At 49.8% G+C, this 20,564-nt stretch overlaps 17 non-coding genes and 17 pseudogenes across 17 annotated transcripts; all 34 read left to right on the top strand.

Annotated features, from left to right (window-relative positions):
* The first annotated feature begins 655 nt into the window (after positions 1–655).
* Positions 656–819, top strand: LOC133117141 (U1 spliceosomal RNA). Its single transcript, XR_009705942.1, has one exon. It is a non-coding gene; the product is annotated as a U1 spliceosomal RNA (small nuclear RNA).
* Positions 820–882: 63 nt separating this feature from the next.
* Positions 883–991, top strand: LOC133117353 (5S ribosomal RNA; annotated as a pseudogene).
* An 842-nt stretch (positions 992–1,833) lies between these two features.
* LOC133117140 (U1 spliceosomal RNA) lies at positions 1,834–1,997 on the top strand. Its single transcript, XR_009705941.1, has one exon. It is a non-coding gene; the product is annotated as a U1 spliceosomal RNA (small nuclear RNA).
* A 63-nt stretch (positions 1,998–2,060) lies between these two features.
* LOC133117352 (5S ribosomal RNA) lies at positions 2,061–2,169 on the top strand (annotated as a pseudogene).
* Positions 2,170–2,992: 823 nt separating this feature from the next.
* Positions 2,993–3,156, top strand: LOC133117139 (U1 spliceosomal RNA). The gene has a single exon (XR_009705940.1). It is a non-coding gene; the product is annotated as a U1 spliceosomal RNA (small nuclear RNA).
* Positions 3,157–3,219: 63 nt separating this feature from the next.
* LOC133117351 (5S ribosomal RNA) lies at positions 3,220–3,328 on the top strand (annotated as a pseudogene).
* An 842-nt stretch (positions 3,329–4,170) lies between these two features.
* Positions 4,171–4,334, top strand: LOC133117187 (U1 spliceosomal RNA). The gene has a single exon (XR_009705988.1). It is a non-coding gene; the product is annotated as a U1 spliceosomal RNA (small nuclear RNA).
* A 63-nt stretch (positions 4,335–4,397) lies between these two features.
* On the top strand, positions 4,398–4,506 carry LOC133117350 (5S ribosomal RNA; annotated as a pseudogene).
* An 843-nt stretch (positions 4,507–5,349) lies between these two features.
* On the top strand, positions 5,350–5,513 carry LOC133117138 (U1 spliceosomal RNA). The gene has a single exon (XR_009705939.1). It is a non-coding gene; the product is annotated as a U1 spliceosomal RNA (small nuclear RNA).
* A 63-nt stretch (positions 5,514–5,576) lies between these two features.
* Positions 5,577–5,685, top strand: LOC133117349 (5S ribosomal RNA; annotated as a pseudogene).
* Positions 5,686–6,527: 842 nt separating this feature from the next.
* Positions 6,528–6,691, top strand: LOC133117137 (U1 spliceosomal RNA). Its single transcript, XR_009705938.1, has one exon. It is a non-coding gene; the product is annotated as a U1 spliceosomal RNA (small nuclear RNA).
* A 63-nt stretch (positions 6,692–6,754) lies between these two features.
* LOC133117347 (5S ribosomal RNA) lies at positions 6,755–6,863 on the top strand (annotated as a pseudogene).
* Positions 6,864–7,706: 843 nt separating this feature from the next.
* On the top strand, positions 7,707–7,870 carry LOC133117134 (U1 spliceosomal RNA). The gene has a single exon (XR_009705936.1). It is a non-coding gene; the product is annotated as a U1 spliceosomal RNA (small nuclear RNA).
* Positions 7,871–7,933: 63 nt separating this feature from the next.
* On the top strand, positions 7,934–8,042 carry LOC133117346 (5S ribosomal RNA; annotated as a pseudogene).
* An 843-nt stretch (positions 8,043–8,885) lies between these two features.
* LOC133117133 (U1 spliceosomal RNA) lies at positions 8,886–9,049 on the top strand. The gene has a single exon (XR_009705935.1). It is a non-coding gene; the product is annotated as a U1 spliceosomal RNA (small nuclear RNA).
* A 63-nt stretch (positions 9,050–9,112) lies between these two features.
* On the top strand, positions 9,113–9,221 carry LOC133117345 (5S ribosomal RNA; annotated as a pseudogene).
* Positions 9,222–10,063: 842 nt separating this feature from the next.
* Positions 10,064–10,227, top strand: LOC133117195 (U1 spliceosomal RNA). Its single transcript, XR_009705996.1, has one exon. It is a non-coding gene; the product is annotated as a U1 spliceosomal RNA (small nuclear RNA).
* Positions 10,228–10,290: 63 nt separating this feature from the next.
* On the top strand, positions 10,291–10,399 carry LOC133117344 (5S ribosomal RNA; annotated as a pseudogene).
* An 842-nt stretch (positions 10,400–11,241) lies between these two features.
* LOC133117132 (U1 spliceosomal RNA) lies at positions 11,242–11,405 on the top strand. The gene has a single exon (XR_009705934.1). It is a non-coding gene; the product is annotated as a U1 spliceosomal RNA (small nuclear RNA).
* Positions 11,406–11,468: 63 nt separating this feature from the next.
* LOC133117417 (5S ribosomal RNA) lies at positions 11,469–11,577 on the top strand (annotated as a pseudogene).
* Positions 11,578–12,400: 823 nt separating this feature from the next.
* Positions 12,401–12,564, top strand: LOC133117131 (U1 spliceosomal RNA). The gene has a single exon (XR_009705933.1). It is a non-coding gene; the product is annotated as a U1 spliceosomal RNA (small nuclear RNA).
* A 63-nt stretch (positions 12,565–12,627) lies between these two features.
* Positions 12,628–12,736, top strand: LOC133117343 (5S ribosomal RNA; annotated as a pseudogene).
* Positions 12,737–13,578: 842 nt separating this feature from the next.
* On the top strand, positions 13,579–13,742 carry LOC133117625 (U1 spliceosomal RNA). The gene has a single exon (XR_009706170.1). It is a non-coding gene; the product is annotated as a U1 spliceosomal RNA (small nuclear RNA).
* Positions 13,743–13,805: 63 nt separating this feature from the next.
* Positions 13,806–13,914, top strand: LOC133117458 (5S ribosomal RNA; annotated as a pseudogene).
* An 842-nt stretch (positions 13,915–14,756) lies between these two features.
* LOC133117130 (U1 spliceosomal RNA) lies at positions 14,757–14,920 on the top strand. Its single transcript, XR_009705932.1, has one exon. It is a non-coding gene; the product is annotated as a U1 spliceosomal RNA (small nuclear RNA).
* Positions 14,921–14,983: 63 nt separating this feature from the next.
* Positions 14,984–15,092, top strand: LOC133117342 (5S ribosomal RNA; annotated as a pseudogene).
* Positions 15,093–15,935: 843 nt separating this feature from the next.
* Positions 15,936–16,099, top strand: LOC133117782 (U1 spliceosomal RNA). The gene has a single exon (XR_009706320.1). It is a non-coding gene; the product is annotated as a U1 spliceosomal RNA (small nuclear RNA).
* Positions 16,100–16,162: 63 nt separating this feature from the next.
* Positions 16,163–16,271, top strand: LOC133117341 (5S ribosomal RNA; annotated as a pseudogene).
* An 843-nt stretch (positions 16,272–17,114) lies between these two features.
* On the top strand, positions 17,115–17,278 carry LOC133117781 (U1 spliceosomal RNA). The gene has a single exon (XR_009706319.1). It is a non-coding gene; the product is annotated as a U1 spliceosomal RNA (small nuclear RNA).
* Positions 17,279–17,341: 63 nt separating this feature from the next.
* LOC133117340 (5S ribosomal RNA) lies at positions 17,342–17,450 on the top strand (annotated as a pseudogene).
* Positions 17,451–18,293: 843 nt separating this feature from the next.
* LOC133117780 (U1 spliceosomal RNA) lies at positions 18,294–18,457 on the top strand. Its single transcript, XR_009706318.1, has one exon. It is a non-coding gene; the product is annotated as a U1 spliceosomal RNA (small nuclear RNA).
* A 63-nt stretch (positions 18,458–18,520) lies between these two features.
* LOC133117339 (5S ribosomal RNA) lies at positions 18,521–18,629 on the top strand (annotated as a pseudogene).
* An 823-nt stretch (positions 18,630–19,452) lies between these two features.
* LOC133117779 (U1 spliceosomal RNA) lies at positions 19,453–19,616 on the top strand. Its single transcript, XR_009706317.1, has one exon. It is a non-coding gene; the product is annotated as a U1 spliceosomal RNA (small nuclear RNA).
* A 63-nt stretch (positions 19,617–19,679) lies between these two features.
* Positions 19,680–19,788, top strand: LOC133117338 (5S ribosomal RNA; annotated as a pseudogene).
* Positions 19,789–20,564: the final 776 nt, after the last annotated feature.

The following is a 20,564-nucleotide window of genomic DNA, read 5'->3' as shown; positions in this document are numbered from 1 at the left end:
AACACAGGCTAAATCAGTGCAATGCAAATTCACTTCACACCAAGAGTACCGCACATTTTCCTTACACGTCTGTAGCCTATCATGAAGCAGGATTGCCGAGTTACAGTGAGCGCCGCACTTCATTGGACAGTGGCACGTGTTTTTCTTCTTTTGGTTCTGCGCTCTAGCGATTTCAGTTTGAAAGGACACAACGACAACCAAGTTCAAGTGCAGACTGTCAGCTTTAATTTGAGGCCATTTTCAAGCACACCCGACGAACCGTTTGGAACTCACGTCGCATCTTGCACACGGTCACTTGTCCATTTAGGTGTCGCATTTCGGCAGGGCTCTGGCTTGGTGTTCGACGTGACATCACCGCGACTGAAATGCGCTCTGTTTGCGGTTGAGGGCAATGTACACTGTTGCATTGTGGGGAAACAGAAAGTCGTCCTTGAAATGCGGTGGGAAAACGCCAAAATAATAAACACATGAAAAAAAAAGAAGTACATGAATGAAAAGGTTGCCATCGTTTATGCGGCTAGCCGCAAGAGCGCAAATCAGACTTTTGAACCGGCTAGACATTGTGACTTGACGGGCTGCTAGCCGAATACTCAGAAACCGTAACTGTGCAACGTACCACCTAGCGGTCCGGCCCATCCCTTGCGGATTCCAACTCATACTTACCTGGCAGGGGAGATACCGTGATCACGAAGGCGGTTCACCCAGGGCGAGGCTCGGCCATTGCACTCCGGCTGTGTTGACCCCTGCGAATTCCTCAAATGTGGGAATCTCGACTGTATAATTTCTGCTAGTGGGGGACTGCGTTCGCGCTCTCCCCTGATCACGTGGTCAAACGATAGACTCGATTAATGTGCAAATACCCCCTTGTGCTGCCTTTCCTTCGCTTACGGCCATACCACTCTGAATACGCCCGATCTCGGAAGCTAAGCAGGGTCGGGCCCGGTTAGTACTTGGATGGGAGACCGCCTGGGAATACCAGGTGCTGTAAGCTTTTTTCACTATGCTTTTGGACAGGCGCTGCTGTTTCACAACGTTCAAAACACGTCGCGCACAGTGCTATATCGTTTAGTCTATTACCCGTTTATGCTTCTCATGTCTTACCCAGACACTTGGGCAGCGCATTGCAAAGGAACAAGGCTAGCATCCAAATTCATTACGTACGGCGCTATTTTAGACACAACACAGGCTAAATCAGTGCAATGCAAATTCACTTCACACCAAGAGTACCGCACATTTTCCTTACACGTCTGTAGCCTATCATGAAGCAGGATTGCCGAGTTACAGTGAGCGCCGCACTTCATTGGACAGTGGCACGTGTTTTTCTTCTTTTGGTTCTGCGCTCTAGCGATTTCAGTTTGAAAGGACACAACGACAACCAAGTTCAAGTGCAGACTGTCAGCTTTAATTTGAGGCCATTTTCAAGCACACCCGACGAACCGTTTGGAACTCACGTCGCATCTTGCACACGGTCACTTGTCCATTTAGGTGTCGCATTTCGGCAGGGCTCTGGCTTGGTGTTCGACGTGACATCACCGCGACTGAAATGCGCTCTGTTTGCGGTTGAGGGCGATGTACACTGTTGCATTGTGGGGAAACAGAAAGTCGTCCTTGAAATGCGGTGGGAAAACGCCAAAATAATAAACACATGAAAAAAAAAGAAGTACATGAATGAAAAGGTTGCCATCGTTTATGCGGCTAGCCGCAAGAGCGCAAATCAGACTTTTGAACCGGCTAGACATTGTGACTTGACGGGCTGCTAGCCGAATACTCAGAAACCGTAACTGTGCAACGTACCACCTAGCGGTCCGGCCCATCCCTTGCGGATTCCAACTCATACTTACCTGGCAGGGGAGATACCGTGATCACGAAGGCGGTTCACCCAGGGCGAGGCTCGGCCATTGCACTCCGGCTGTGTTGACCCCTGCGAATTCCTCAAATGTGGGAATCTCGACTGTATAATTTCTGCTAGTGGGGGACTGCGTTCGCGCTCTCCCCTGATCACGTGGTCAAACGATAGACTCGATTAATGTGCAAATACCCCCTTGTGCTGCCTTTCCTTCGCTTACGGCCATACCACTCTGAATACGCCCGATCTCGGAAGCTAAGCAGGGTCGGGCCCGGTTAGTACTTGGATGGGAGACCGCCTGGGAATACCAGGTGCTGTAAGCTTTTTTCACTATGCTTTTGGACAGGCGCTGCTGTTTCACAACGTTCAAAACACGTCGCGCACAGTGCTATATCGTTTAGTCTATTACCCGTTTATGCTTCTCATGTCTTACCCAGACACTTGGGCAGCGCATTGCAAAGGAACAAGGCTAGCATCCAAATTCATTACGTACGGCGCTATTTTAGACACAACACAGGCTAAATCAGTGCAATGCAAATTCACTTCACACCAAGAGTACCGCACATTTTCCTTACACGTCTGTAGCCTATCATGAAGCAGGATTGCCGAGTTACAGTGAGCGCCGCACTTCATTGGACAGTGGCACGTGTTTTTCTTCTTTTGGTTCTGCGCTCTAGCGATTTCAGTTTGAAAGGACACAACGACAACCAAGTTCAAGTGCAGACTGTCAGCTTTAATTTGAGGCCATTTTCAAGCACACCCGACGAACCGTTTGGAACTCACGTCGCATCTTGCACACGGTCACTTGTCCATTTAGGTGTCGCATTTCGGCAGGGCTCTGGCTTGGTGTTCGACGTGACATCACCGCGACTGAAATGCGCTCTGTTTGCGGTTGAGGGCGATGTACACTGTTGCATTGTGGGGAAGCAGAAAGTCGTCCTTGAAATGCGGTGGGAAAACGCCAAAATAATAAACACATGAAAAAAAAGGTTGCCATCGTTTATGCGGCTAGCCGCAAGAGCGCAAATCAGACTTTTGAACCGGCTAGACATTGTGACTTGACGGGCTGCTAGCCGAATACTCAGAAACCGTAACTGTGCAACGTACCACCTAGCGGTCCGGCCCATCCCTTGCGGATTCCAACTCATACTTACCTGGCAGGGGAGATACCGTGATCACGAAGGCGGTTCACCCAGGGCGAGGCTCGGCCATTGCACTCCGGCTGTGTTGACCCCTGCGAATTCCTCAAATGTGGGAATCTCGACTGTATAATTTCTGCTAGTGGGGGACTGCGTTCGCGCTCTCCCCTGATCACGTGGTCAAACGATAGACTCGATTAATGTGCAAATACCCCCTTGTGCTGCCTTTCCTTCGCTTACGGCCATACCACTCTGAATACGCCCGATCTCGGAAGCTAAGCAGGGTCGGGCCCGGTTAGTACTTGGATGGGAGACCGCCTGGGAATACCAGGTGCTGTAAGCTTTTTTCACTATGCTTTTGGACAGGCGCTGCTGTTTCACAACGTTCAAAACACGTCGCGCACAGTGCTATATCGTTTAGTCTATTACCCGTTTATGCTTCTCATGTCTTACCCAGACACTTGGGCAGCGCATTGCAAAGGAACAAGGCTAGCATCCAAATTCATTACGTACGGCGCTATTTTAGACACAACACAGGCTAAATCAGTGCAATGCAAATTCACTTCACACCAAGAGTACCGCACATTTTCCTTACACGTCTGTAGCCTATCATGAAGCAGGATTGCCGAGTTACAGTGAGCGCCGCACTTCATTGGACAGTGGCACGTGTTTTTCTTCTTTTGGTTCTGCGCTCTAGCGATTTCAGTTTGAAAGGACACAACGACAACCAAGTTCAAGTGCAGACTGTCAGCTTTAATTTGAGGCCATTTTCAAGCACACCCGACGAACCGTTTGGAACTCACGTCGCATCTTGCACACGGTCACTTGTCCATTTAGGTGTCGCATTTCGGCAGGGCTCTGGCTTGGTGTTCGACGTGACATCACCGCGACTGAAATGCGCTCTGTTTGCGGTTGAGGGCGATGTACACTGTTGCATTGTGGGGAAACAGAAAGTCGTCCTTGAAATGCGGTGGGAAAACGCCAAAATAATAAACACATGAAAAAAAAAGAAGTACATGAATGAAAAGGTTGCCATCGTTTATGCGGCTAGCCGCAAGAGCGCAAATCAGACTTTTGAACCGGCTAGACATTGTGACTTGACGGGCTGCTAGCCGAATACTCAGAAACCGTAACTGTGCAACGTACCACCTAGCGGTCCGGCCCATCCCTTGCGGATTCCAACTCATACTTACCTGGCAGGGGAGATACCGTGATCACGAAGGCGGTTCACCCAGGGCGAGGCTCGGCCATTGCACTCCGGCTGTGTTGACCCCTGCGAATTCCTCAAATGTGGGAATCTCGACTGTATAATTTCTGCTAGTGGGGGACTGCGTTCACGCTCTCCCCTGATCACGTGGTCAAACGATAGACTCGATTAATGTGCAAATACCCCCTTGTGCTGCCTTTCCTTCGCTTACGGCCATACCACTCTGAATACGCCCGATCTCGGAAGCTAAGCAGGGTCGGGCCCGGTTAGTACTTGGATGGGAGACCGCCTGGGAATACCAGGTGCTGTAAGCTTTTTTCACTATGCTTTTGGACAGGCGCTGCTGTTTCACAACGTTCAAAACACGTCGCGCACAGTGCTATATCGTTTAGTCTATTACCCGTTTATGCTTCTCATGTCTTACCCAGACACTTGGGCAGCGCATTGCAAAGGAACAAGGCTAGCATCCAAATTCATTACGTACGGCGCTATTTTAGACACAACACAGGCTAAATCAGTGCAATGCAAATTCACTTCACACCAAGAGTACCGCACATTTTCCTTACACGTCTGTAGCCTATCATGAAGCAGGATTGCCGAGTTACAGTGAGCGCCGCACTTCATTGGACAGTGGCACGTGTTTTTCTTCTTTTGGTTCTGCGCTCTAGCGATTTCAGTTTGAAAGGACACAACGACAACCAAGTTCAAGTGCAGACTGTCAGCTTTAATTTGAGGCCATTTTCAAGCACACCCGACGAACCGTTTGGAACTCACGTCGCATCTTGCACACGGTCACTTGTCCATTTAGGTGTCGCATTTCGGCAGGGCTCTGGCTTGGTGTTCGACGTGACATCACCGCGACTGAAATGCGCTCTGTTTGCGGTTGAGGGCAATGTACACTGTTGCATTGTGGGGAAGCAGAAAGTCGTCCTTGAAATGCGGTGGGAAAACGCCAAAATAATAAACACATGAAAAAAAAAAGAAGTACATGAATGAAAAGGTTGCCATCGTTTATGCGGCTAGCCGCAAGAGCGCAAATCAGACTTTTGAACCGGCTAGACATTGTGACTTGACGGGCTGCTAGCCGAATACTCAGAAACCGTAACTGTGCAACGTACCACCTAGCGGTCCGGCCCATCCCTTGCGGATTCCAACTCATACTTACCTGGCAGGGGAGATACCGTGATCACGAAGGCGGTTCACCCAGGGCGAGGCTCGGCCATTGCACTCCGGCTGTGTTGACCCCTGCGAATTCCTCAAATGTGGGAATCTCGACTGTATAATTTCTGCTAGTGGGGGACTGCGTTCGCGCTCTCCCCTGATCACGTGGTCAAACGATAGACTCGATTAATGTGCAAATACCCCCTTGTGCTGCCTTTCCTTCGCTTACGGCCATACCACTCTGAATACGCCCGATCTCGGAAGCTAAGCAGGGTCGGGCCCGGTTAGTACTTGGATGGGAGACCGCCTGGGAATACCAGGTGCTGTAAGCTTTTTTCACTATGCTTTTGGACAGGCGCTGCTGTTTCACAACGTTCAAAACACGTCGCGCACAGTGCTATATCGTTTAGTCTATTACCCGTTTATGCTTCTCATGTCTTACCCAGACACTTGGGCAGCGCATTGCAAAGGAACAAGGCTAGCATCCAAATTCATTACGTACGGCGCTATTTTAGACACAACACAGGCTAAATCAGTGCAATGCAAATTCACTTCACACCAAGAGTACCGCACATTTTCCTTACACGTCTGTAGCCTATCATGAAGCAGGATTGCCGAGTTACAGTGAGCGCCGCACTTCATTGGACAGTGGCACGTGTTTTTCTTCTTTTGGTTCTGCGCTCTAGCGATTTCAGTTTGAAAGGACACAACGACAACCAAGTTCAAGTGCAGACTGTCAGCTTTAATTTGAGGCCATTTTCAAGCACACCCGACGAACCGTTTGGAACTCACGTCGCATCTTGCACACGGTCACTTGTCCATTTAGGTGTCGCATTTCGGCAGGGCTCTGGCTTGGTGTTCGACGTGACATCACCGCGACTGAAATGCGCTCTGTTTGCGGTTGAGGGCAATGTACACTGTTGCATTGTGGGGAAACAGAAAGTCGTCCTTGAAATGCGGTGGGAAAACGCCAAAATAATAAACACATGAAAAAAAAAGAAGTACATGAATGAAAAGGTTGCCATCGTTTATGCGGCTAGCCGCAAGAGCGCAAATCAGACTTTTGAACCGGCTAGACATTGTGACTTGACGGGCTGCTAGCCGAATACTCAGAAACCGTAACTGTGCAACGTACCACCTAGCGGTCCGGCCCATCCCTTGCGGATTCCAACTCATACTTACCTGGCAGGGGAGATACCGTGATCACGAAGGCGGTTCACCCAGGGCGAGGCTCGGCCATTGCACTCCGGCTGTGTTGACCCCTGCGAATTCCTCAAATGTGGGAATCTCGACTGTATAATTTCTGCTAGTGGGGGACTGCGTTCGCGCTCTCCCCTGATCACGTGGTCAAACGATAGACTCGATTAATGTGCAAATACCCCCTTGTGCTGCCTTTCCTTCGCTTACGGCCATACCACTCTGAATACGCCCGATCTCGGAAGCTAAGCAGGGTCGGGCCCGGTTAGTACTTGGATGGGAGACCGCCTGGGAATACCAGGTGCTGTAAGCTTTTTTCACTATGCTTTTGGACAGGCGCTGCTGTTTCACAACGTTCAAAACACGTCGCGCACAGTGCTATATCGTTTAGTCTATTACCCGTTTATGCTTCTCATGTCTTACCCAGACACTTGGGCAGCGCATTGCAAAGGAACAAGGCTAGCATCCAAATTCATTACGTACGGCGCTATTTTAGACACAACACAGGCTAAATCAGTGCAATGCAAATTCACTTCACACCAAGAGTACCGCACATTTTCCTTACACGTCTGTAGCCTATCATGAAGCAGGATTGCCGAGTTACAGTGAGCGCCGCACTTCATTGGACAGTGGCACGTGTTTTTCTTCTTTTGGTTCTGCGCTCTAGCGATTTCAGTTTGAAAGGACACAACGACAACCAAGTTCAAGTGCAGACTGTCAGCTTTAATTTGAGGCCATTTTCAAGCACACCCGACGAACCGTTTGGAACTCACGTCGCATCTTGCACACGGTCACTTGTCCATTTAGGTGTCGCATTTCGGCAGGGCTCTGGCTTGGTGTTCGACGTGACATCACCGCGACTGAAATGCGCTCTGTTTGCGGTTGAGGGCAATGTACACTGTTGCATTGTGGGGAAGCAGAAAGTCGTCCTTGAAATGCGGTGGGAAAACGCCAAAATAATAAACACATGAAAAAAAAAAGAAGTACATGAATGAAAAGGTTGCCATCGTTTATGCGGCTAGCCGCAAGAGCGCAAATCAGACTTTTGAACCGGCTAGACATTGTGACTTGACGGGCTGCTAGCCGAATACTCAGAAACCGTAACTGTGCAACGTACCACCTAGCGGTCCGGCCCATCCCTTGCGGATTCCAACTCATACTTACCTGGCAGGGGAGATACCGTGATCACGAAGGCGGTTCACCCAGGGCGAGGCTCGGCCATTGCACTCCGGCTGTGTTGACCCCTGCGAATTCCTCAAATGTGGGAATCTCGACTGTATAATTTCTGCTAGTGGGGGACTGCGTTCGCGCTCTCCCCTGATCACGTGGTCAAACGATAGACTCGATTAATGTGCAAATACCCCCTTGTGCTGCCTTTCCTTCGCTTACGGCCATACCACTCTGAATACGCCCGATCTCGGAAGCTAAGCAGGGTCGGGCCCGGTTAGTACTTGGATGGGAGACCGCCTGGGAATACCAGGTGCTGTAAGCTTTTTTCACTATGCTTTTGGACAGGCGCTGCTGTTTCACAACGTTCAAAACACGTCGCGCACAGTGCTATATCGTTTAGTCTATTACCCGTTTATGCTTCTCATGTCTTACCCAGACACTTGGGCAGCGCATTGCAAAGGAACAAGGCTAGCATCCAAATTCATTACGTACGGCGCTATTTTAGACACAACACAGGCTAAATCAGTGCAATGCAAATTCACTTCACACCAAGAGTACCGCACATTTTCCTTACACGTCTGTAGCCTATCATGAAGCAGGATTGCCGAGTTACAGTGAGCGCCGCACTTCATTGGACAGTGGCACGTGTTTTTCTTCTTTTGGTTCTGCGCTCTAGCGATTTCAGTTTGAAAGGACACAACGACAACCAAGTTCAAGTGCAGACTGTCAGCTTTAATTTGAGGCCATTTTCAAGCACACCCGACGAACCGTTTGGAACTCACGTCGCATCTTGCACACGGTCACTTGTCCATTTAGGTGTCGCATTTCGGCAGGGCTCTGGCTTGGTGTTCGACGTGACATCACCGCGACTGAAATGCGCTCTGTTTGCGGTTGAGGGCAATGTACACTGTTGCATTGTGGGGAAGCAGAAAGTCGTGCTTGAAATGCGGTGGGAAAACGCCAAAATAATAAACACATGAAAAAAAAAAGAAGTACATGAATGAAAAGGTTGCCATCGTTTATGCGGCTAGCCGCAAGAGCGCAAATCAGACTTTTGAACCGGCTAGACATTGTGACTTGACGGGCTGCTAGCCGAATACTCAGAAACCGTAACTGTGCAACGTACCACCTAGCGGTCCGGCCCATCCCTTGCGGATTCCAACTCATACTTACCTGGCAGGGGAGATACCGTGATCACGAAGGCGGTTCACCCAGGGCGAGGCTCGGCCATTGCACTCCGGCTGTGTTGACCCCTGCGAATTCCTCAAATGTGGGAATCTCGACTGTATAATTTCTGCTAGTGGGGGACTGCGTTCGCGCTCTCCCCTGATCACGTGGTCAAACGATAGACTCGATTAATGTGCAAATACCCCCTTGTGCTGCCTTTCCTTCGCTTACGGCCATACCACTCTGAATACGCCCGATCTCGGAAGCTAAGCAGGGTCGGGCCCGGTTAGTACTTGGATGGGAGACCGCCTGGGAATACCAGGTGCTGTAAGCTTTTTTCACTATGCTTTTGGACAGGCGCTGCTGTTTCACAACGTTCAAAACACGTCGCGCACAGTGCTATATCGTTTAGTCTATTACCCGTTTATGCTTCTCATGTCTTACCCAGACACTTGGGCAGCGCATTGCAAAGGAACAAGGCTAGCATCCAAATTCATTACGTACGGCGCTATTTTAGACACAACACAGGCTAAATCAGTGCAATGCAAATTCACTTCACACCAAGAGTACCGCACATTTTCCTTACACGTCTGTAGCCTATCATGAAGCAGGATTGCCGAGTTACAGTGAGCGCCGCACTTCATTGGACAGTGGCACGTGTTTTTCTTCTTTTGGTTCTGCGCTCTAGCGATTTCAGTTTGAAAGGACACAACGACAACCAAGTTCAAGTGCAGACTGTCAGCTTTAATTTGAGGCCATTTTCAAGCACACCCGACGAACCGTTTGGAACTCACGTCGCATCTTGCACACGGTCACTTGTCCATTTAGGTGTCGCATTTCGGCAGGGCTCTGGCTTGGTGTTCGACGTGACATCACCGCGACTGAAATGCGCTCTGTTTGCGGTTGAGGGCAATGTACACTGTTGCATTGTGGGGAAGCAGAAAGTCGTGCTTGAAATGCGGTGGGAAAACGCCAAAATAATAAACACATGAAAAAAAAAGAAGTACATGAATGAAAAGGTTGCCATCGTTTATGCGGCTAGCCGCAAGAGCGCAAATCAGACTTTTGAACCGGCTAGACATTGTGACTTGACGGGCTGCTAGCCGAATACTCAGAAACCGTAACTGTGCAACGTACCACCTAGCGGTCCGGCCCATCCCTTGCGGATTCCAACTCATACTTACCTGGCAGGGGAGATACCGTGATCACGAAGGCGGTTCACCCAGGGCGAGGCTTGGCCATTGCACTCCGGCTGTGTTGACCCCTGCGAATTCCTCAAATGTGGGAATCTCGACTGTATAATTTCTGCTAGTGGGGGACTGCGTTCGCGCTCTTCCCTGATCACGTGGTCAAACGATAGACTCGATTAATGTGCAAATACCCCCTTGTGCTGCCTTTCCTTCGCTTACGGCCATACCACTCTGAATACGCCCGATCTCGGAAGCTAAGCAGGGTCGGGCCCGGTTAGTACTTGGATGGGAGACCGCCTGGGAATACCAGGTGCTGTAAGCTTTTTTCACTATGCTTTTGGACAGGCGCTGCTGTTTCACAACGTTCAAAACACGTCGCGCACAGTGCTATATCGTTTAGTCTATTACCCGTTTATGCTTCTCATGTCTTACCCAGACACTTGGGCAGCGCATTGCAAAGGAACAAGGCTAGCATCCAAATTCATTACGTACGGCGCTATTTTAGACACAACACAGGCTAAATCAGTGCAATGCAAATTCACTTCACACCAAGAGTACCGCACATTTTCCTTACACGTCTGTAGCCTATCATGAAGCAGGATTGCCGAGTTACAGTGAGCGCCGCACTTCATTGGACAGTGGCACGTGTTTTTCTTCTTTTGGTTCTGCGCTCTAGCGATTTCAGTTTGAAAGGACACAACGACAACCAAGTTCAAGTGCAGACTGTCAGCTTTAATTTGAGGCCATTTTCAAGCACACCCGACGAACCGTTTGGAACTCACGTCGCATCTTGCACACGGTCACTTGTCCATTTAGGTGTCGCATTTCGGCAGGGCTCTGGCTTGGTGTTCGACGTGACATCACCGCGACTGAAATGCGCTCTGTTTGCGGTTGAGGGCAATGTACACTGTTGCATTGTGGGGAAACAGAAAGTCGTCCTTGAAATGCGGTGGGAAAACGCCAAAATAATAAACACATGAAAAAAAAAGAAGTACATGAATGAAAAGGTTGCCATCGTTTATGCGGCTAGCCGCAAGAGCGCAAATCAGACTTTTGAACCGGCTAGACATTGTGACTTGACGGGCTGCTAGCCGAATACTCAGAAACCGTAACTGTGCAACGTACCACCTAGCGGTCCGGCCCATCCCTTGCGGATTCCAACTCATACTTACCTGGCAGGGGAGATACCGTGATCACGAAGGCGGTTCACCCAGGGCGAGGCTCGGCCATTGCACTCCGGCTGTGTTGACCCCTGCGAATTCCTCAAATGTGGGAATCTCGACTGTATAATTTCTGCTAGTGGGGGACTGCGTTCGCGCTCTCCCCTGATCACGTGGTCAAACGATAGACTCGATTAATGTGCAAATACCCCCTTGTGCTGCCTTTCCTTCGTTTACGGCCATACCACTCTGAATACGCCCGATCTCGGAAGCTAAGCAGGGTCGGGCCCGGTTAGTACTTGGATGGGAGACCGCCTGGGAATACCAGGTGCTGTAAGCTTTTTTCACTATGCTTTTGGACAGGCGCTGCTGTTTCACAACGTTCAAAACACGTCGCGCACAGTGCTATATCGTTTAGTCTATTACCCGTTTATGCTTCTCATGTCTTACCCAGACACTTGGGCAGCGCATTGCAAAGGAACAAGGCTAGCATCCAAATTCATTACGTACGGCGCTATTTTAGACACAACACAGGCTAAATCAGTGCAATGCAAATTCACTTCACACCAAGAGTACCGCACATTTTCCTTACACGTCTGTAGCCTATCATGAAGCAGGATTGCCGAGTTACAGTGAGCGCCGCACTTCATTGGACAGTGGCACGTGTTTTTCTTCTTTTGGTTCTGCGCTCTAGCGATTTCAGTTTGAAAGGACACAACGACAACCAAGTTCAAGTGCAGACTGTCAGCTTTAATTTGAGGCCATTTTCAAGCACACCCGACGAACCGTTTGGAACTCACGTCGCATCTTGCACACGGTCACTTGTCCATTTAGGTGTCGCATTTCGGCAGGGCTCTGGCTTGGTGTTCGACGTGACATCACCGCGACTGAAATGCGCTCTGTTTGCGGTTGAGGGCGATGTACACTGTTGCATTGTGGGGAAGCAGAAAGTCGTCCTTGAAATGCGGTGGGAAAACGCCAAAATAATAAACACATGAAAAAAAAGGTTGCCATCGTTTATGCGGCTAGCCGCAAGAGCGCAAATCAGACTTTTGAACCGGCTAGACATTGTGACTTGACGGGCTGCTAGCCGAATACTCAGAAACCGTAACTGTGCAACGTACCACCTAGCGGTCCGGCCCATCCCTTGCGGATTCCAACTCATACTTACCTGGCAGGGGAGATACCGTGATCACGAAGGCGGTTCACCCAGGGCGAGGCTCGGCCATTGCACTCCGGCTGTGTTGACCCCTGCGAATTCCTCAAATGTGGGAATCTCGACTGTATAATTTCTGCTAGTGGGGGACTGCGTTCGCGCTCTCCCCTGATCACGTGGTCAAACGATAGACTCGATTAATGTGCAAATACCCCCTTGTGCTGCCTTTCCTTCGCTTACGGCCATACCACTCTGAATACGCCCGATCTCGGAAGCTAAGCAGGGTCGGGCCCGGTTAGTACTTGGATGGGAGACCGCCTGGGAATACCAGGTGCTGTAAGCTTTTTTCACTATGCTTTTGGACAGGCGCTGCTGTTTCACAACGTTCAAAACACGTCGCGCACAGTGCTATATCGTTTAGTCTATTACCCGTTTATGCTTCTCATGTCTTACCCAGACACTTGGGCAGCGCATTGCAAAGGAACAAGGCTAGCATCCAAATTCATTACGTACGGCGCTATTTTAGACACAACACAGGCTAAATCAGTGCAATGCAAATTCACTTCACACCAAGAGTACCGCACATTTTCCTTACACGTCTGTAGCCTATCATGAAGCAGGATTGCCGAGTTACAGTGAGCGCCGCACTTCATTGGACAGTGGCACGTGTTTTTCTTCTTTTGGTTCTGCGCTCTAGCGATTTCAGTTTGAAAGGACACAACGACAACCAAGTTCAAGTGCAGACTGTCAGCTTTAATTTGAGGCCATTTTCAAGCACACCCGACGAACCGTTTGGAACTCACGTCGCATCTTGCACACGGTCACTTGTCCATTTAGGTGTCGCATTTCGGCAGGGCTCTGGCTTGGTGTTCGACGTGACATCACCGCGACTGAAATGCGCTCTGTTTGCGGTTGAGGGCAATGTACACTGTTGCATTGTGGGGAAACAGAAAGTCGTCCTTGAAATGCAGTGGGAAAACGCCAAAATAATAAACACATGAAAAAAAAAGAAGTACATGAATGAAAAGGTTGCCATCGTTTATGCGGCTAGCCGCAAGAGCGCAAATCAGACTTTTGAACCGGCTAGACATTGTGACTTGACGGGCTGCTAGCCGAATACTCAGAAACCGTAACTGTGCAACGTACCACCTAGCGGTCCGGCCCATCCCTTGCGGATTCCAACTCATACTTACCTGGCAGGGGAGATACCGTGATCACGAAGGCGGTTCACCCAGGGCGAGGCTCGGCCATTGCACTCCGGCTGTGTTGACCCCTGCGAATTCCTCAAATGTGGGAATCTCGACTGCATAATTTCTGCTAGTGGGGGACTGCGTTCGCGCTCTCCCCTGGTCACGTGGTCAAACGATAGACTCGATTAATGTGCAAATACCCCCTTGTGCTGCCTTTCCTTCGCTTACGGCCATACCACTCTGAATACGCCTGATCTCGGAAGCTAAGCAGGGTCGGGCCCGGTTAGTACTTGGATGGGAGACCGCCTGGGAATACCAGGTGCTGTAAGCTTTTTTCACTATGCTTTTGGACAGGCGCTGCTGTTTCACAACGTTCAAAACACGTCACGCACAGTGCTATATCGTTTAGTCTATTACCCGTTTATGCTTCTCATGTCTTACCCAGACACTTGGGCAGCGCATTGCAAAGGAACAAGGCTAGCATCCAAATTCATTACGTACGGCGCTATTTTAGACACAACACAGGCTAAATCAGTGCAATGCAAATTCACTTCACACCAAGAGTACCGCACATTTTCCTTACACGTCTGTAGCCTATCATGAAGCAGGATTGCCGAGTTACAGTGAGCGCCGCACTTCATTGGACAGTGGCACGTGTTTTTCTTCTTTTGGTTCTGCGCTCTAGCGATTTCAGTTTGAAAGGACACAACGACAACCAAGTTCAAGTGCAGACTGTCAGCTTTAATTTGAGGCCATTTTCAAGCACACCCGACGAACCGTTTGGAACTCACGTCGCATCTTGCACACGGTCACTTGTCCATTTAGGTGTCGCATTTCGGCAGGGCTCTGGCTTGGTGTTCGACGTGACATCACCGCGACTGAAATGCGCTCTGTTTGCGGTTGAGGGCGATGTACACTGTTGCATTGTGGGGAAACAGAAAGTCGTCCTTGAAATGCGGTGGGAAAACGCCAAAATAATAAACACATGAAAAAAAAAGAAGTACATGAATGAAAAGGTTGCCATCGTTTATGCGGCTAGCCGCAAGAGCGCAAATCAGACTTTTGAACCGGCTAGACATTGTGACTTGACGGGCTGCTAGCCGAATACTCAGAAACCGTAACTGTGCAACGTACCACCTAGCGGTCCGGCCCATCCCTTGCGGATTCCAACTCATACTTACCTGGCAGGGGAGATACCGTGATCACGAAGGCGGTTCACCCAGGGCGAGGCTCGGCCATTGCACTCCGGCTGTGTTGACCCCTGCGAATTCCTCAAATGTGGGAATCTCGACTGTATAATTTCTGCTAGTGGGGGACTGCGTTCGCGCTCTCCCCTGATCACGTGGTCAAACGATAGACTCGATTAATGTGCAAATACCCCCTTGTGCTGCCTTTCCTTCGCTTACGGCCATACCACTCTGAATACGCCCGATCTCGGAAGCTAAGCAGGGTCGGGCCCGGTTAGTACTTGGATGGGAGACCGCCTGGGAATACCAGGTGCTGTAAGCTTTTTTCACTATGCTTTTGGACAGGCGCTGCTGTTTCACAACGTTCAAAACACGTCGCGCACAGTGCTATATCGTTTAGTCTATTACCCGTTTATGCTTCTCATGTCTTACCCAGACACTTGGGCAGCGCATTGCAAAGGAACAAGGCTAGCATCCAAATTCATTACGTACGGCGCTATTTTAGACACAACACAGGCTAAATCAGTGCAATGCAAATTCACTTCACACCAAGAGTACCGCACATTTTCCTTACACGTCTGTAGCCTATCATGAAGCAGGATTGCCGAGTTACAGTGAGCGCCGCACTTCATTGGACAGTGGCACGTGTTTTTCTTCTTTTGGTTCTGCGCTCTAGCGATTTCAGTTTGAAAGGACACAACGACAACCAAGTTCAAGTGCAGACTGTCAGCTTTAATTTGAGGCCATTTTCAAGCACACCCGACGAACCGTTTGGAACTCACGTCGCATCTTGCACACGGTCACTTGTCCATTTAGGTGTCGCATTTCGGCAGGGCTCTGGCTTGGTGTTCGACGTGACATCACCGCGACTGAAATGCGCTCTGTTTGCGGTTGAGGGCAATGTACACTGTTGCATTGTGGGGAAGCAGAAAGTCGTCCTTGAAATGCGGTGGGAAAACGCCAAAATAATAAACACATGAAAAAAAAAAGAAGTACATGAATGAAAAGGTTGCCATCGTTTATGCGGCTAGCCGCAAGAGCGCAAATCAGACTTTTGAACCGGCTAGACATTGTGACTTGACGGGCTGCTAGCCGAATACTCAGAAACCGTAACTGTGCAACGTACCACCTAGCGGTCCGGCCCATCCCTTGCGGATTCCAATTCATACTTACCTGGCAGGGGAGATACCGTGATCACGAAGGCGGTTCACCCAGGGCGAGGCTCGGCCATTGCACTCCGGCTGTGTTGACCCCTGCGAATTCCTCAAATGTGGGAATCTCGACTGTATAATTTCTGCTAGTGGGGGACTGCGTTCGCGCTCTCCCCTGATCACGTGGTCAAACGATAGACTCGATTAATGTGCAAATACCCCCTTGTGCTGCCTTTCCTTCGCTTACGGCCATACCACTCTGAATACGCCCGATCTCGGAAGCTAAGCAGGGTCGGGCCCGGTTAGTACTTGGATGGGAGACCGCCTGGGAATACCAGGTGCTGTAAGCTTTTTTCACTATGCTTTTGGACAGGCGCTGCTGTTTCACAACGTTCAAAACACGTCGCGCACAGTGCTATATCGTTTAGTCTATTACCCGTTTATGCTTCTCATGTCTTACCCAGACACTTGGGCAGCGCATTGCAAAGGAACAAGGCTAGCATCCAAATTCATTACGTACGGCGCTATTTTAGACACAACACAGGCTAAATCAGTGCAATGCAAATTCACTTCACACCAAGAGTACCGCACATTTTCCTTACACGTCTGTAGCCTATCATGAAGCAGGATTGCCGAGTTACAGTGAGCGCCGCACTTCATTGGACAGTGGCACGTGTTTTTCTTCTTTTGGTTCTGCGCTCTAGCGATTTCAGTTTGAAAGGACACAACGACAACCAAGTTCAAGTGCAGACTGTCAGCTTTAATTTGAGGCCATTTTCAAGCACACCCGACGAACCGTTTGGAACTCACGTCGCATCTTGCACACGGTCACTTGTCCATTTAGGTGTCGCATTTCGGCAGGGCTCTGGCTTGGTGTTCGACGTGACATCACCGCGACTGAAATGCGCTCTGTTTGCGGTTGAGGGCAATGTACACTGTTGCATTGTGGGGAAGCAGAAAGTCGTCCTTGAAATGCGGTGGGAAAACGCCAAAATAATAAACACATGAAAAAAAAAAGAAGTACATGAATGAAAAGGTTGCCATCGTTTATGCGGCTAGCCGCAAGAGCGCAAATCAGACTTTTGAACCGGCTAGACATTGTGACTTGACGGGCTGCTAGCCGAATACTCAGAAACCGTAACTGTGCAACGTACCACCTAGCGGTCCGGCCCATCCCTTGCGGATTCCAATTCATACTTACCTGGCAGGGGAGATACCGTGATCACGAAGGCGGTTCACCCAGGGCGAGGCTCGGCCATTGCACTCCGGCTGTGTTGACCCCTGCGAATTCCTCAAATGTGGGAATCTCGACTGTATAATTTCTGCTAGTGGGGGACTGCGTTCGCGCTCTCCCCTGATCACGTGGTCAAACGATAGACTCGATTAATGTGCAAATACCCCCTTGTGCTGCCTTTCCTTCGCTTACGGCCATACCACTCTGAATACGCCCGATCTCGGAAGCTAAGCAGGGTCGGGCCCGGTTAGTACTTGGATGGGAGACCGCCTGGGAATACCAGGTGCTGTAAGCTTTTTTCACTATGCTTTTGGACAGGCGCTGCTGTTTCACAACGTTCAAAACACGTCGCGCACAGTGCTATATCGTTTAGTCTATTACCCGTTTATGCTTCTCATGTCTTACCCAGACACTTGGGCAGCGCATTGCAAAGGAACAAGGCTAGCATCCAAATTCATTACGTACGGCGCTATTTTAGACACAACACAGGCTAAATCAGTGCAATGCAAATTCACTTCACACCAAGAGTACCGCACATTTTCCTTACACGTCTGTAGCCTATCATGAAGCAGGATTGCCGAGTTACAGTGAGCGCCGCACTTCATTGGACAGTGGCACGTGTTTTTCTTCTTTTGGTTCTGCGCTCTAGCGATTTCAGTTTGAAAGGACACAACGACAACCAAGTTCAAGTGCAGACTGTCAGCTTTAATTTGAGGCCATTTTCAAGCACACCCGACGAACCGTTTGGAACTCACGTCGCATCTTGCACACGGTCACTTGTCCATTTAGGTGTCGCATTTCGGCAGGGCTCTGGCTTGGTGTTCGACGTGACATCACCGCGACTGAAATGCGCTCTGTTTGCGGTTGAGGGCAATGTACACTGTTGCATTGTGGGGAAGCAGAAAGTCGTCCTTGAAATGCGGTGGGAAAACGCCAAAATAATAAACACATGAAAAAAAAAAGAAGTACATGAATGAAAAGGTTGCCATCGTTTATGCGGCTAGCCGCAAGAGCGCAAATCAGACTTTTGAACCGGCTAGACATTGTGACTTGACGGGCTGCTAGCCGAATACTCAGAAACCGTAACTGTGCAACGTACCACCTAGCGGTCCGGCCCATCCCTTGCGGATTCCAACTCATACTTACCTGGCAGGGGAGATACCGTGATCACGAAGGCGGTTCACCCAGGGCGAGGCTCGGCCATTGCACTCCGGCTGTGTTGACCCCTGCGAATTCCTCAAATGTGGGAATCTCGACTGTATAATTTCTGCTAGTGGGGGACTGCGTTCGCGCTCTCCCCTGATCACGTGGTCAAACGATAGACTCGATTAATGTGCAAATACCCCCTTGTGCTGCCTTTCCTTCGCTTACGGCCATACCACTCTGAATACGCCCGATCTCGGAAGCTAAGCAGGGTCGGGCCCGGTTAGTACTTGGATGGGAGACCGCCTGGGAATACCAGGTGCTGTAAGCTTTTTTCACTATGCTTTTGGACAGGCGCTGCTGTTTCACAACGTTCAAAACACGTCGCGCACAGTGCTATATCGTTTAGTCTATTACCCGTTTATGCTTCTCATGTCTTACCCAGACACTTGGGCAGCGCATTGCAAAGGAACAAGGCTAGCATCCAAATTCATTACGTACGGCGCTATTTTAGACACAACACAGGCTAAATCAGTGCAATGCAAATTCACTTCACACCAAGAGTACCGCACATTTTCCTTACACGTCTGTAGCCTATCATGAAGCAGGATTGCCGAGTTACAGTGAGCGCCGCACTTCATTGGACAGTGGCACGTGTTTTTCTTCTTTTGGTTCTGCGCTCTAGCGATTTCAGTTTGAAAGGACACAACGACAACCAAGTTCAAGTGCAGACTGTCAGCTTTAATTTGAGGCCATTTTCAAGCACACCCGACGAACCGTTTGGAACTCACGTCGCATCTTGCACACGGTCACTTGTCCATTTAGGTGTCGCATTTCGGCAGGGCTCTGGCTTGGTGTTCGACGTGACATCACCGCGACTGAAATGCGCTCTGTTTGCGGTTGAGGGCGATGTACACTGTTGCATTGTGGGGAAGCAGAAAGTCGTCCTTGAAATGCGGTGGGAAAACGCCAAAATAATAAACACATGAAAAAAAAGGTTGCCATCGTTTATGCGGCTAGCCGCAAGAGCGCAAATCAGACTTTTGAACCGGCTAGACATTGTGACTTGACGGGCTGCTAGCCGAATACTCAGAAACCGTAACTGTGCAACGTACCACCTAGCGGTCCGGCCCATCCCTTGCGGATTCCAACTCATACTTACCTGGCAGGGGAGATACCGTGATCACGAAGGCGGTTCACCCAGGGCGAGGCTCGGCCATTGCACTCCGGCTGTGTTGACCCCTGCGAATTCCTCAAATGTGGGAATCTCGACTGTATAATTTCTGCTAGTGGGGGACTGCGTTCGCGCTCTCCCCTGATCACGTGGTCAAACGATAGACTCGATTAATGTGCAAATACCCCCTTGTGCTGCCTTTCCTTCGCTTACGGCCATACCACTCTGAATACGCCCGATCTCGGAAGCTAAGCAGGGTCGGGCCCGGTTAGTACTTGGATGGGAGACCGCCTGGGAATACCAGGTGCTGTAAGCTTTTTTCACTATGCTTTTGGACAGGCGCTGCTGTTTCACAACGTTCAAAACACGTCGCGCACAGTGCTATATCGTTTAGTCTATTACCCGTTTATGCTTCTCATGTCTTACCCAGACACTTGGGCAGCGCATTGCAAAGGAACAAGGCTAGCATCCAAATTCATTACGTACGGCGCTATTTTAGACACAACACAGGCTAAATCAGTGCAATGCAAATTCACTTCACACCAAGAGTACCGCACATTTTCCTTACACGTCTGTAGCCTATCATGAAGCAGGATTGCCGAGTTACAGTGAGCGCCGCACTTCATTGGACAGTGGCACGTGTTTTTCTTCTTTTGGTTCTGCGCTCTAGCGATTTCAGTTTGAAAGGACACAACGACAACCAAGTTCAAGTGCAGACTGTCAGCTTTAATTTGAGGCCATTTTCAAGCACACCCGACGAACCGTTTGGAACTCACGTCGCATCTTGCACACGGTCACTTGTCCATTTAGGTGTCGCATTTCGGCAGGGCTCTGGCTTGGTGTTCGACGTGACATCACCGCGACTGAAATGCGCTCTGTTTGCGGTTGAGGGCAATGTACACTGTTGCATTGTGGGGAAACAGAAAGTCGTCCTTGAAATGCAGTGGGAAAACGCCAAAATAATAAACACATGAAAAAAAAAGAAGTACATGAATGAAAAGGTTGCCATCGTTTATGCGGCTAGCCGCAAGAGCGCAAATCAGACTTTTGAACCGGCTAGACATTGTGACTTGACGGGCTGCTAGCCGAATA

The sequence above is a fragment of the Conger conger genome, chromosome 17 (assembly GCF_963514075.1).
Source record: "Conger conger chromosome 17, fConCon1.1, whole genome shotgun sequence".
Taxonomy (NCBI): Eukaryota; Metazoa; Chordata; class Actinopteri; order Anguilliformes; family Congridae; genus Conger; species Conger conger.
Note: the sequence above shows the minus strand (reverse complement) of the source record. Positions and strands in the feature narration are given on the sequence as shown.